General features: G+C 44.0%; 1 long non-coding RNA gene across 2 annotated transcripts; it reads right to left on the reverse strand.

The window, feature by feature from the left end:
• Positions 1-3,247: 3,247 nt before the first annotated feature.
• Positions 3,248-4,063, reverse strand: LOC113744396 (uncharacterized). Of its 2 annotated transcripts, none has more exons than XR_003461482.1 (3): positions 3,745-4,063; positions 3,478-3,661; positions 3,248-3,341 (listed from the first exon to the last, which is right to left on the reverse strand). It is a non-coding gene; the product is annotated as an uncharacterized LOC113744396 (long non-coding RNA). The 2 variants fall into 2 exon arrangements; XR_003461481.1 differs by having other exon boundaries at positions 3,772-3,897.
• Positions 4,064-8,152: the final 4,089 nt, after the last annotated feature.

Genomic DNA, 8,152 nt, shown 5'->3' on the forward strand with positions numbered 1-8,152 from the left:
CATGCTAATGCTAACTGCTAGCTAAAAATGCTAATGCTAATTGCTAGCACGTAAGCGCTAGCATGCTCCGTGTCTAAAAAACATTTAAAAATGACTGTTGAGGTGTGCTTTCTTGATACAGACCCCCAGCAAACAGCCCACTCGTCACTCTCAAAATTTCTTTTCTAGTACTGATTTGCTGAGCAGTTGTCAGTAATAATGTATGGGGAACGACGGGGCCAGAGTCAGGCACACTCAAAATTTCTTTAGAAATTTTCCTAGTTCGTCTTCCGTTTCTTCCGTGTTTTTTTCGGTTCGCTTCTCCTCCCAGAGTTTTTGTCGCACATACACAAATGGGGTATCAAAACGACCGGCTCGGCCGGGAATTGATGGCTATGACTTTTCTAAGAGTTTTGGCAAACGGTTTTGCCAAAAATCGCCAAAAACCATGCCAAAAAATGAATGGGTGTGTATTGCGAGAACTTCCCAGAGGTAGAGTGAGTGATGTCATCGCTAGAGTGGAGGGGGAGAGAAAAAATCGTCAAAAAATAAATTTGTAGACTGCGACTGTGGCCGCAAATGCACAGCTACAGACATGATTATACCCTCAAACGTAGGAAAATTCGAGGCGGTCGCAGTGATACCACTGTTGTAGCTGTCAGATATATAGTTTTGGCGTGACACGCAAATATGCGGCAGCAACTCCCATCTACAGCCTCATATACTCCCATGTTAAAAAGGCGGGAAATTTTCTGGAGGAAAGCAGAAGTAACGTTTCTCTCTCTTGCTCCCAAGGGCACATTTCTTCATTTATCGACACAAAACGACTATGTACACGATCAGGAAGGACTCATCCTGCTTGTGGTTAAGCCGGTTCAATGATTGGAAATACGGTTTGGCCCGAAATCCTTCCTCTTCGAGGGAAGGTCTCAGCATTTTCTCTCAGTCTGTCAGGATTTCTAACTGACATTTTAACAGGTGCAGATCAGCTGCTGCTGATTAGGTCCTGGTTGCTTGGCAACCTCAGCCTGCTTGAAGGAGGAGAGGGGGGAGGGGCCAGCAGGCAGAAGCAGAGCGGCGGCCATTTTAGTAGTTCTTGGCACTTAATTTGAACTTGTCTGTGTAAAATGGCAGACAGAGACAGCAGAGCAGCTAGCGCGTTAGCGTTATCTGCTAACATTAGCGACCAATGCTAATATTAATGCTAATTAACATTAGCCACTAGGAATGAAATACATGTTAATTGCTAACATGATAATGTTAACATGGTAATGTTAATTAGCATTAGCCACTAGGAATTAAATACATGCTAATGTTAACATTTTAATGGCAACATGCTAATGTTAATTGCTAGCGGGTCAGCGCATCAGCATTAAAATGCTAATGTTAACATGTTAATGTTAACATGCTAATGTTAATTGCTAGCGCATCAGCACTAACATGTTAATGCTAACGTGCTAATGCTAACATGCTAATGGTAATTGCTAGCGCATCAGCGCTAACATCTTAATGTTAACATGCTAATTTTAATTGCTAGCACATCAGCATTAACATGCTAATGCTAACATGTTAATGCTAACATGCTAATGGTAATTGCTAGCGCATCAGCGTTAACATGCTAAGGATAACATGCTAATGTCAACATGCTAATGGTAATTTCTAGCTCCTGTGTCTAAATAAAAATGTTAAAAATGACTATTTGAGGTGTGCTTTCTGAATACAGACCCCCGGCAACAGCCCACTCATCAGTCTCAAAATTTCTGCGGGAATTTTCTAGTACTGAATTTTCTGAGCAGTGTCAGTAATAATGTATGGGAGCAACGCGGCCAGAGTCAGGCACACTCAAAATTTCTTCAGAAATTTTTCTAGTTCTTCATCTTCCATTTCTTCCATGTTTTTTTCGGTTCACTTCTCCTCCCAGAGTTTTTGTTTTGACATACACAAAACGGGTACCAAAACGACCAGCTCAGTCGGGAATCGATGGCTATGACTTTTCTAAGAGTTTTGGCAAACGGTTTTGCCAAAAATCATCATGTCATCGCTAGAGTGGACAGGGAGAGAAAAAGTCGTCGAAAAATAAATTTGTAAACTGCGACTGTGACCGCAAATGTGAAGCTACAGAAATCATTTATATCTAGAAACGCGCAAATGTGAAGCTACAGAAATCATTTATATCTAGAAACGTAGGAACATTCATGTTAATGTTGATAATGTTAATGTTAATGGCTAGCGCATCAGCATTAACATGCTAATGTTAATAAGGTAATGTTAACATGCTAATGTGAATTGCTAGCGCATCAGCGCTAACATGCTAATGCTAAAATGCTACTGTTAACATGTTAATGTTAATTGCTAGCGCATCAGCGCTAACATGCTAATGGTAACATGCTAATGCTAACATGCTAATGTTAACATGATAATGTTAATTGCTAGCGCATCAGCACCAACATGTTAATGCCAACATGCTAATGTCAACATGCTAATGCTAACATGCTAATGGTAATTGCTCCTGTGTCTAAATAAACATGTTAAAAATGACTATTTGAGGTGTGCTTTTTGACTACAGACCCCCGGCAACAGCCCACGCGTCACTCTCAAAATTTCTGCGGGAATTTTCTAGTACTGAATTTTCTGAGCAGTGTCAGTAATAATGTATGGGGGCGACGGGGCCAGAGTCAGGCACACTCAAAATTTCTTTAGAAATGTTTCTAGTTTGTAGATCTTCTTCCAACATGAAATGACACATAACACACACTCTGTCATCTTTTTGTTTTGTCACACATTCAAACTCATTTTTAGTGGGAAGGAAATGACATGAAATGAGACAACTCTTGAAATAGATTTAGATTAAACACAAACTTGCATTTAATCCACAGCTGCCACCATGAGGAGAGTGTCAGAGGCTCAGATCATCTCAGCAGTGTCCATGTGATTCACACTTGGGTGATCTAATTTAAGGGAAAGGAGGGAGGGGGGAGGCCACGCCTCTCCAACTCAAACACCGGTGTAGTCAGCCTCCATGTGGATAGCAGACAGGTTGTGATGACTCTTTAAGAAACTCAATGATAAGATGGCTACTAAATATGATTACTAGTTCATGATAAATATCTGTAATTGTTTCCTAGAAGGCCTCTGACACTCATGATAAGATATCTGACAAAGAGTTAGAATGAGGCCCGGCCCACTCAGCCTGATGCCACTGTGTATTATTGACTGTAATGATTAACATGCAGTGTCATAAATGAAATAACATCAGTAAATGGCTTACCTTAAAGTGAAGAGCTCAGCAGCTGTAAGAATCAAACCCCATGTCGATGATTGATCCTCCAGCAGCAGCGCGTGTTATTGCTTAAAGAAACAACCTGCGCCAAAAACATGCATCATATTAACGAGTCCTCGTGTTCACCATCAACCTGAGCTGCTCTCTCACACACTCACACACACACACACACACACACACACACACACACAATGAGCCCGTTAATTATGAAAACCGACCGAGGAGCCGAGCTGCGGGTTAATATGAGCCGGACTGTTGATGTTTCCATCAGGATCCGCGGAGGAAATGGCAGCAGGACACAACAGCATCACACACACACTTCTCCCTCATCAGCAACATTACCGTAACTGAAGACGGCGGTGCAGCGGCAATCTTCAGGGTGCCTGCTGCTGCCTTCAAACGCTGCAGGAATTAAAAAAAAAACGTAATCACGAAGTGAGCGCATGTGACGAACTTAGAACATGGTTAAAGGATAACTATTATACCCCTTGTCCACCAGTTCACCCAGGCACCTTAATGACATGTCTGTGAAATCCTTTGGTCAAAATTCCTCATGGATCAACCACAGCAGCTCTCTCTGTACCCTGCAAATGAGCTACTGCTCATTCCGCTCCCTCTTCCGCCCTGCGTGCAGACAGCGCGTACGTGATTGACGTCGTCACGTTGCCGTAGTTTACCTGGGAGAGATGTGGCTGCTGGAGAGAACATCGCTTTACAAAAGGATTATATTTAAACTAGAGTCAGACTCTGAGCACGAAAAGGCAACACAACAAGTCCAAGCAGCGAGGAGAGAAAATGATATTTCTGAATGGTAAGTTTATGTAATGTCTTTTTATATGTTTGAACTGGTGCTACCCTGTAGTGTGTTTATGTACTGGCTATTGGAAAGCTACGTAGATACTGTACATGTAATTAATTACAAGTAACGTACGTAACATTACTCAGCTATTCCCCTTACACCAGTAACATACAAGCTCAGCCAGCATGTTTTCTCCACAACCGTATAGGTGGGAACATTTTTTTGACTTATTAAGTCATTCTTTTAGATTAGATTAGATTAGATTATACTTTATTTATCCCACAACGGGGAAATTGACTTGTTAGAGCATCAGGAAGTGTAATATACACTACAGAAGTAGAGTCAAATGTGCTGGGGGAAAACCCAGAAATTAAACAGACAGAAATATCTATAACCTACACAATAAACATGAAAAACAATCAACCTTCAAAACAGACAAGTACTGAGGATAAAAGTGGCATGATATATAAAAGTGTTGTAATGTAAAGTGACCATAGTATAAGAAATATTGCAAAGTAAAGTGACCATAATATAAATAATATTACAAAAGTGACCATATTATAAATAATAACTGCAAGGTATAAATGAAATAAAATAGAAAAAAATTGCAATGAAACATGAACAGGAGACTACAACATGATCAGGTGGTGCAGGTGTTGTAGAGTCAGACAGCGGCAGGGATGAAGGACCTGTGGAACCTCTCCTTACACCGTGGGTGTAGCAGTCTGCTGCTGAAGGAGCTGCTCAGGGACCCCACAGTGTCATGTAGGGGGTGAGAGGGGTTGTCCATGATGGATGTCCAGTTCAGTTTATTATTGAGGTGAACACCCAGGAATTTGTAGCTCTCCACCACCTCTATGTCCGATCCTTGCTGGTGTTGAGCTAAAGCTGGGGGAGCTCACACCAGCTGACAAAGTCCCTGATGACCGTCCTGTACTCCAGATCGTCCCCCTCAGAAACAGTATGGTGTTGTGGGTGAAGTCCGAGGTGTAGAGGGTAAAGAGGAAGGGAGAGAGCACCGTACCCTGAGGGACACCTGTGCTGCAGAACACCACATCAGACACACAGTGATGGAGCTTCACAAACTGTGGTCTGTTGGTGAGGTAGTCTGTTGTCCATGCAGCCAGTTGTTGGTCTAGTCCCACACTTTCCATCTTTACTCTGAGCAGTGAAGGCTGGATTGTGTTAAAAGCACTGGAGAAGTCAAAAAACATGACCCTCACAGTGCACCTGCTGTCCTACAGGTGGAGCAGCGATCTGTGCAGAAGGTAAATTACTGCGTCATCCACCCCGATCCCAGGCTGGTAAGCAAACTGCAGGGGGTCCAGCTGTGTGCCCACCAGCGGTCGTAAGTGTCGCAGGATGAGACAACAGGCCTGAAGTGGTTAGGCTCCTTGGGGCATGGCGTCTTTGGTATTGGGACCACACAGGAGGTCTTCCACAGGGCTGGGACTTTCTCCAGGCTCAGGCTCAGGTTGAACAAGCGCCTGACCACACCACAGAGCTGATCAGCACAGTCCTTAAGGAGTTTTGTCTGAACTCTATTAGCCACGTTACTTTATTACAGACATTTGGCAGAGCATACTTTATGTCTAAGGGGAATAGTATTAGTAGTAGTGTAAAATATTGTTTGGGGTTGGTGTGAGGAATAAACTGGCTCGTGGTTTGATGAAACAACGCAATGGATTGTCCAATTGATTCTCATTTATTGTTAGCTGGTTGTTTTCTGGTGGAAAGGAGAAATAATAGAACAGCAAAATATTAATCCATACAACTCAAACTTAAGGGTCAATTAACAATTGAACAAAGATTCTTAATCTAAACAAATCTTAAGAAAATGGGGAAATTAACATTTATACTATAGATTTACCTACTGAATATACTATGAGTGTGTGGAACAAAAAAAAGGATAACTCACATCAAATACGCAGCTCAAACATTGAGAATGAGGGAGGGTGAGGATGAGGCCAGCCAGCTCCTTTGTTCTCCATTAAGGACAAAAGGCCTCACCCAGGTGAGCTGGCTGCCTAAAAAGACTTGAGGGCTCCGCCCTTCATTGATGGGAGGTGAAAGGAGGCGGGGATTTTCTACAGCCACCCCTCAAATATGTGGCTCATATTTGACTTGGAGGAAAATCCTCATATTGGAGGAGAGTCTGGATCATCCTTGAACTCTGTGAGAGCAACCAGCCGGCTGACTGGACGCACATAGGTCTTTCCTTTCACTACTATTTCGGCCACTCTGACTCTTTCATCCGAGCTCGGGAGGATCTTCTGAATTTTACCTATTGGCCATGAAGCACAGGGTAGCTTTTGGTCCACAACCATGACCACAGTATCCACAGTGAGATTTGGGTTTTCCACTTTCCATTTTTGTCGTGGTTAGAGTGTTGGCAGATAATGTTTCAGGAAGCTTGCCCAGAAATGATCAGCGAGTACCTGGCTATGACGCCACCTTCTTGTTCAAGAGGTCAGGATGGGCATACATAACTTGAGGAAGGGCTGCTTCAAGCCGTCCCATCAGGAGAAGGTTGGGAGTGACTGGATTGGTGTCAGACACATCAGATGATAGGTATCCAAGGGGCTTTATTTTAAGACTTCCTCCACCTCTATAAGCACAGTGCTCAACACTTCCTCAGTAACAACTTGATCACCCAAGGTCACACGCAGAGCAGATTTGATTGCTCTCACCTCCCTTTCCCAGGTTCCTCCAAAGTGAGGAGCGTATGGTGAATTTTTCCGGAAGCGAACTTTGTATTTGGCTAATTGATCCTGGGGGTCAGGGGTCAGTTGATCAAAGGCTCTCTGCACGTCTTTCTCTCCTCCTACAAAGTTGGTGCCGTGATCAGAATGCACCTCAAAGGGAGTTCCACGCCGTGCCACAAAACGGCGGAAAGACATGAGGAAGCTATCAGTGTCCAGGCCTGAGAGAAGGTCAATGTGAATGCAATGTGTAGTGAGACATTTCAAGAGAATCCCCCATCTCTTCTCCTGCCGGCGGCCAACTTTGATAAGGAAGGGCCCAAAGCAATCCATCCCAGTGGACCAAAAGGGTGGCTTGAAAAGCCGCAGGCGAGATGGTGGCAAGTCAGCCATCCGAGGAATCAGGGGTCTGGCTTTTCATTTCCTACAGTCAATACATGAATGTTGATGTTTCCTTATTGCTTGTCTCCCTCGCAAAATCCAATAGTTCCTTCTTAGGCTGGCAAAAACTGTCTCTGGGCCAGGATGTTTTAACCGTTTGTCATGATCCTTGATCAGCAGCTGTGTGATGTAGTTCTTTGGATCCAAGACCACAGGGTGCATGTTGCTATAATCCAGATCCTCACTTTGGCGCAGCCGACCTCCCACTCTGATTAGGTTTGTGGTATGATCAAATTCAGGGGCCAAGTTATTCAGGGGACTTTGCTTTGAAATGGGTTTGTTAGCCTGTAGCAGAGCATATTCTTCTGGGAAACTCTCCTGCTGTGCATGCTGGAGGAGAAGAGTTTCCACGTAGGGTCTGTCAGGGGCCTGAGGATCTGCATCCAAGGATGGAGAGATGTGTTGAGAGGTGCGAACCACCAAATCCTCCCAGCACTGGAACTGCAGTAGGTTCGGAGGAACACTAGGTGGCAGTACATGAGCAGTACCACAGAAGACAGACTTACTCAACTCTGTGGCTGCTTCAGTAGAAGGTGAGGAGGGATTTAAGGGCCACTGATAAGGAGGGAAGTACAGGAAAGGAGGGCCCTGATTCCATCGATGGGGTGCAGCAAGCTCTGTGAGGGTTTTTCCCCTAGTAATATCATCTGCAGGGTTGCTTGCTGAATCTGTATACCTCCAGTCTGAAGCAGCAGTGTGCTAAAGGATCTCTGTGATACGATGGGCCACGAAGATCTTATATTGGCAGGACTCAGATTGCAGCCAGGTTAGAGTCAGCTCTGCTTTCAGCATCCTTGCTAATTGGGCTCCAGTGAGAGCAGCACATAGCTCTAGGCAGGCAGTAGTCGAGTTGTAAAATGAAACCAGGGGGGATGGTGGAATTTTTCATTTATGTGACATATTTTCCAGCAGGGGAGTCTGGGGGTCCTCCCCCAGAAAATTTTGTATTTC

This window comes from Larimichthys crocea, chromosome XXII (genome assembly GCF_000972845.2).
Source record: "Larimichthys crocea isolate SSNF chromosome XXII, L_crocea_2.0, whole genome shotgun sequence".
In the NCBI taxonomy this organism is placed as follows: domain Eukaryota; kingdom Metazoa; phylum Chordata; class Actinopteri; family Sciaenidae; genus Larimichthys; species Larimichthys crocea.